This window comes from Chrysochloris asiatica, unplaced genomic scaffold (genome assembly GCF_000296735.1).
Source record: "Chrysochloris asiatica unplaced genomic scaffold, ChrAsi1.0 scaffold00005, whole genome shotgun sequence".
In the NCBI taxonomy this organism is placed as follows: Eukaryota; Metazoa; Chordata; class Mammalia; order Afrosoricida; family Chrysochloridae; genus Chrysochloris; species Chrysochloris asiatica.
The window spans coordinates 40,034,712-40,041,971 of NW_006408523.1; positions in this window are offsets into that span (position 1 = coordinate 40,034,712).

The window sequence follows — 7,260 nt, forward strand, 5'->3', positions numbered from 1 at the left end:
CCCATTGCTGTCTAGTGGGTTCCTACTCATAGCGACCCCATAGGACAGATTAGAACAGAATCTGCGTGGAAGCTGACTGCCGCTTCTCTCGCCTGTGGAGCAGCTGGGAGGTTGAGACCACTGACCTTTCCATCTGCAGTTGAGCACTTAACCACTGTGCCACCAGGGCATTTTAAAAGAACCAAAGTAAAGTGGCCATGAATCTTCTTGTGGCCTTGCTATGGGGTTGTCGGGGCTCCTAACTCTGTGGGTAAAATACATCTAAATCAAAGCTGTCCCAGGCACGTGTGCACTGCAATCTGCTCGGAATATTTTTATTATTTCCCTTTAGAAAATGACTCCAGTGACGTTCACCCGCAGGTGAAACATGTTAGGACAGGAGGGAGTGCTTACCAAAATGACAATTTAACAAAGCAAAATAATAAGAAGCAAAAAGTCAAACCAAATAAAATAGGAACAGCCTGTTGTTTGGTTAGGGATGGGAGCAGTGCTGATTCATGGTATTTATGATGTTTCTTTACAAAATGCCTGAATGGCAGAGAGGAGGAGCCCTGGTGACCCACTGGGAATTGGTACATTAGACTGCAAACCACAAGGTTGGTGGCTCAGACCTGCCAGCTGCTCCTCAGGAGAGACAGGAGGCTGTCTGCTCTTGTAAAGATTTACAGTCTTGGAAACCATAAGAGCAGTTCTACTCTCTCCTTTGAGTTCTTTTTGAATTGGAACCGATTTGGAGGCAGTGGGTGGTGGTGGTGGTGGTGTACTGTGGAGTTGATTCTGACTCACAGTTTCCGAGGCTGTGAATGTTTACGGGAGCAGAAAGCCTCATCTTTCTCCTGCTGGTAGTTTTGAACTACTTGAGGTTAGCAGCTTGACTTGTAACCACTACGCCACCAGAGCTCCTTGTGGCAGTGGATAATGACATAGAATCAACTAGTGAACTAGAATGCAGTTGTGGCATGTGGCCTAATCATTCCTACCAGTTGTTTCATCATCCCTAGAAGGCAAAATTCTAGATTCCCAGCGTTATGTATGTCTATTTCTGTATCTTCGCCACTGGTATGTCAGCACTTTGTCCTATTGTGGTGACTTGAATGATGCTGTGGTGCTGGAATTTGAAATATCAGTATTTGAAATACCAGTAGTGTTACCATGATGGGCATGTTTCAGTAGAGCTTCCAGACTAAAAAACCAAGTAGGAAGAAGGAGAGGCAGATTAATTACTGTCAAGCCTGCTCCGACTCATAGTGACCAGCACAGGGTTTCCAAGGAGTGGCTGATGAGATCCGTCAGTATTGCAAATTGAGGTTTGAATTTTTTCTTCAGTTGTTTCAGCTTAAGAAATGCTGAACGTGTGCTTCCCTTTTGGTTTTCAAACTCCAGGTCTTTGCACATATCATTATAATACTTTACTTTGGTCTTCTGGAGCTATCTTTTGAAATTTCTGTTAAACTCTTTTACTTCTCATTTATTCCATTTTCTTTGGCTTCTTTATGCTCAAGAGCAAGTTTCAGAGTCTCTTCTGTCATTGAATTGGATGTTTTCTTTCTTTCCTCTTTTTAATGAATTTTTGCTTTCTTCCTATATGATGTTCTTTATACCATCCCACAATTCTTCTGGTCTTCGGTCATTAATGTCTAATGCTTAACAGCTCTTAAAATGGTTTCTAAATTCCAGTGTGAAGTACTCAAGGTCATATTTTGGCTGTTTTGAATTTGTTTTCATTTTCTTCATCTTCATCCTGAACTTGTTTATGAATCACTGATGGTCTGTTCCACAGTTGGTCTCTGGCCTTGTTTTGGCTTATGACATGGAGATTTACCTCCATCTTTTTTCACAGATGTAGTCTATTTGATTCCTGTGTAGTCCACCTGGTGAGGTCCAGGTGTACAGTAGTCTTTTATACTATTTTAAAATGGTATTTGCAATGGGCAAGTCATTGGTCTTGCAATATTCTATCATGGGATCACCAGTATCATTTCTATAACCTAGGCCATATTTTCCAACTACTGATCTTTCCTGTTTGTTTTCAACCTTCACATTCCAGCCACCCGTAATTATCAATGCATCCTGATTGCATTCTTGATAAATTTCAGACTGAAGAAGTTGGTAGATTCTTAAATTTCATCATCACTGGTATTAGTGATTGGTACATAAACCTGAGTAACAGTGGTTTTAACTATTATTCCTTGTAGGTGTATCGATATTATCCTATCACAGACAACATTATACTTCAAGATAAATCTTGAAATGTTCTTTTTGGCAATGAATGCAACAGCATTCCTTTTGAGTTTTTTGTCCCCAGCATAGTAAACATTAAGATTATCCAATTCAAAATGGCCTGTACTAGTCCATTCCAGTTCACTAATTTAATTTTATACTTTCTATTTAATTTTTGTCAACTTTCAAGTTTCATAGACTCATATTTCATATATTGCACATTTTAATTATTAATGGATGTTTGCATCTGTTTCTCCTCATTTTGAGTCACACAACATCAGCAAATGAAGATACTGATAGTTTTACTCCATTCACATCATTAGGTCAAGTCTACTTTGAGGAGTCAGCTCTTCCCCAGTCATATTTTGAGTGCCTTCCAAGCCGAGGGACTCATTTCCCAGCACTAGATCTGACAATGTTCAGCTGTTATTCATATTGTGTTCATTTTCTGACAATGTTCCACTGCTATTCATAAGATTTTCAGTGATCTAATTCTAAAACATAAGCCACTGGAAATCTCATAGAGCACAGTTCTTTCCTGACACATATGGAGTTGCCATGAGTTGGAATTTACTTGACATCAAGTAGTAGATCTCTACCTATACCTATGTTGTTGCTGTTGTGACCCCAATTCATAGTGACCCCAAGGGTCAGAGTACAATAACCTCATACAGTTTTCTTGGTGGTAATTATTCCAAAGCAGATTGCCACACCTTTCTCTCAAAGAGAGTGAGTTCAGACTCTGCAGCCTTTGTGTGAGTCCAAATGCCATCATTTTCATTAGCAGCTAATCATTTGTTGAACTGTTGTACCACCAGGGCTCCTTCCTTACCTGTATCTACACCTACACCTGTGCCTATGTCTCTGTGTGGGTATGTATGTAAGGGTGGACACATATATGCATTTCTTTCTTTTTTAAGTCAGGTTTATTGAGGCATAGGAGTCTGGTGTGGCACTATAGGATAAGCGTTGGACTGCTTATCTTAAGATCAGAGGTTCAAACCCATCAGCCACTCCTTGGAAGCCCTATAAAGGGTTGCTATGAGTTGGAGCCAACTAGATGACACTTAACAACATCACCATTAAGGTATAAGTTACATAAAGTAAGATCCACTCTTTTTAGGTTTATAATACTTGAGTTTTGACAAAAGAATATACAACTTCATCCAAGTCTAGAGCTACCCTACTTTCAACAATCCAAAAGGTTTTTTAATGTTTCTATTAGGAGCCCTGATGACATTATGATTAAGCACTCAGTTGCTAATGGAAAGGTTGGCAGTTCAAACCTACCAGCTGCATTGAGAAAAAAATGAGACAGTCTGCTTCCTTAAAGCTTAAAGTCTTGGCAACTCTATTGGGCAGTTCTTCTCTGTCCAATAGAGTCACTCAATGTTGGAATCAACTTGACAGTCTACACCAACAGCAATGCAATAGTTCCCTATCTCTTGATACCCACTAATCAGTTTTCTGTCGTGTTATTCTGTCTTTTTAGGAATATCATATAAATTGAATTATATATAGGTTTTTGTGACAGGTTTCTTTTGTTTGTCATCTTTTGCTTTAAGAGAGATCCATGTTGTCAATATTTTTTCCCTTTTCCTTTGCTGAGTAATATTCCCTTATATAGATGTATCATAATTTGTTTATTTTTTCACTACTTTTAAATATTTGGGTTATTTCTACTTTTTGACACTTGTTAATATAACTGCTATAATGTGTCAGTGTAGGATAAGCATGAGACTGCTAACTGAAAGGTCAGCAGTTCAAACTCACCAGCTGCTCCTTAGAAACCCTATCTATACAGGGTCACTGTGATTTGGAGGCAACTCAAAGGCACTTCCCAACAAGAACATAAGGATTAGCCTACAACAGAACTTTTGTGGACATTCGTTGCATTTCCCTTGGTCAAGTATCTAGAAATAGGATTGACAGTTAAATGTATGCTCAACTTCATAAGACTGCTAAATTAATTTCCAAAGTTGTTTAGCATTTTACATTCTACCAGCAATGTATGAGCATTCTAGTTGCTCTGCATCCTTGTTAACACTTGATACTGTCATAGTTTAAACTTTGGCAATTCTGGTAAATTATGATATCAGATTGCAGTTATTTTGCATTTCTCTAATGACTAATGATGAGCATTTTTTCATATGTTAATCTGCCATCTGTAAGTCTTCTTTGGTAAGAACATTTTTGTTCAAATCCTTTGCCCATTTAAAAAAAAACTGATCTCTATTCTTCTTAGTAACAAGTTGTAAGGGCTTTTATTTATTTTTTATGTGAGTCTTTCATCAGATGTATGTTTTCAAGTATTTTGTTTCAGCCTGAAATGGGTAGCCTCACAGTCTAACAGTACCTTTCAAGGAACAGAAGTTCTTAATTTCATTGAGTTTTTCTAATTTAGCAAGCCAATCACAATGGATTGTGCAGGTTAAGATACTTCTCCCTTGTCAAATAAATCACTGATGTTTACTGAGCACTAACCATAAGATTGGCAATTCAAATCCACCTGCTGCTCCTTGGATGCACTGTACAAGGTCTCCATAAGTCAGAAGTGACTCAATGGCACTTAACAACAACAATATCAGCAACTACACCAAGGATTCTAGGCTAAACCCATAAAAACTTACAAGCACTCACTTAAGGGAAAACACACACACACACAAAGTACCAGTTATTTGGTGTATGTAGAATCCAGTCATGGAGTCCTGTGGTGGAGCTGTAGGATAGGCACTGAGCTTCAAGGCTGGTTTGAACTGCAAGGTCGGTGGTTCAAACTCATCAGCTGCTCCTTGGAAACCCTATACAGGGTTGCTATGAGTTGGAACGAACTTGACGGCACTTAACAACAGCAGTATAATCTAGTTAAATACCATCCCTCACTACTTTATTTTGTCTCTATAGATACAGCTATAGAAAATATTTTTACTAGGAATATTATCATAGGATATAATATAATATGAAGGTGCTTTCATTTTATTAAATACAAATTTGTTTGAATTCTACCATTTATAATCTTCATACCCTTGAGAAAACGTTACCAATTCCTTGGTATATTTAATAATCACATTGGGAAAAGTAACCTTTTCTTTGACATTGGTGGAATAAGCCTTTTAAATAATCTTTTATTTAACATTGGTAGAATAAATCTCAAGTATTAGAGGAATATGAGATTGTTAAACTCCAGAGAATGGTTAACAGTCAGATTTTAAAACCATTTCCAAGAGTAACATTCACTGTAACTATTAACTAAGGAACTACAACAAAAATGCTTAGTTTTATATTTAATAAAACGCTCATTTTCATGTAAAATACTAAGTGTGCTTCCTCATTCCTGATGAGTTAATAAAACTGAAGACAACAGCAAGCCCATATTGTTTGCAACCAGGTTTAAAATTCTTTCTTTCTCTGCCGACCCTTTTTTTCTTTTCTTGTTGCTATACGTACATTTTCTTAGATTTGGTCTTTCTTGACTATGTTTCCTTAGTGCTTCCAAAGGTTAATGTGATTTCTAATTTCCAGGAATTCATCTCTGTAGAATCCAGACTTCTAGATTTGTCCTTTTTCTTTTAAAACTAGTTCACATTAAAATTTTCTTTTTTAAAATATAAGCATTCAAATAACTTGGGGGCATCAAAAATTAATTTAACATTGGAAAGAAAAATATATATCTTTCAGAGATATTCCAATGAGCAGTATAAATTCTGCTTTTACTTCTTTGGGGGGCACCCCTCCCCCCCCCCCCCCCACACACACACACACAAAGAAAGATCCCCAGGTAGGAATGCTTAAGAGATGTTGGAGACAGAATAACAAAAGAACATAAGCATCTCATTTTCCCTTGAGGTCTTTTATTATGACAATGAGGGGGAAAAAGATTTAAATTGCTAAAACAAAAGCTCCCATTGTGACTTACTGTACTTGCACTTTTTTTTGTTGTTTTCTGTTGTGCCCTGTTTGTGCCATTATGAAATTATTCCACTTCACTGGCTTAAAGTGACTCAGCAGGGGTTTAGAGAGTGAAACATTGTGTTGGAATCAGATCACCTTGGTTTGTACTGGTTTTCTTTAAACAAGTCTATATTTTCGTAATTCAGGACAAATCTTAAATTTTAACATGAATAACATTAAAATCACTTCAGAATTTTTTATAACAAATCCTCAGCTCTGGTAGCGTAGTGGTTACGAATCGGGCTGCGAACCTTAAGGTCAGCGGTTCGAAACTACCAGCCGCTCCGTGGGAGAAAGATGAGGCTTTCTACTCCCGTAAAGATTTACACCCTCGGAAACCCTGTAGAGGGTCGCTATGGGTCGGAACCGACTCAACGGCACTTAACAACAACAACAATATCCTCAGTATTGTGGTACCCTTCAACTGTTGTTAAGGGCCATAGAATTGGTTCTGACCCATAGTGACTCTGTCTAGGGTTGCCAAGGAGTGACTGATGAGCTTGAACCACCAACCTTGCAGTTTAAACAAAATTTTCAGTCTAGCGTATTAACCCACAGTGTCACACCAGGCCTCCATCCTTCAACTGTAGTGCCCTCAAATCAAGGTCAGGACATGGTAGTAGTGGGTGTCTTATATTTAAATAATCAGCTTAACATGGGAAAATTACTTTTCTCTAAATTATTTGAATAATTGATAAGTCAATAGAGGAATAGAACACCAATAACTGACTGAACCAGACAAACTAAAGAAACCATCTTACCCATCCCTTTCTTATGTACAGAGAGATTAAAAAACAAAACAAAAAACTGTCTTACTTGGAAAAGACCTTCAAAAGTGAGTATTCCAATTCGTCATTTGAATCAATTGTTGTTGTTGTTGTTAGGTGCCCTGGCATATGTTCGGACTCATAGCGACCTTATGTAAAACAAAATGCAACACTGTCAGGTCCTGCAACCATCCTCACAACTGTTACACTTGAGTCAATGTTGCGGACCGTGTAAGACTGGTCAGAGGTTCAAGGCCCTATAGGCCCGAGTGTAACAAATGAAGCCACTTTTTATGTGAGTCTTTCATCAGATGTATGTTTT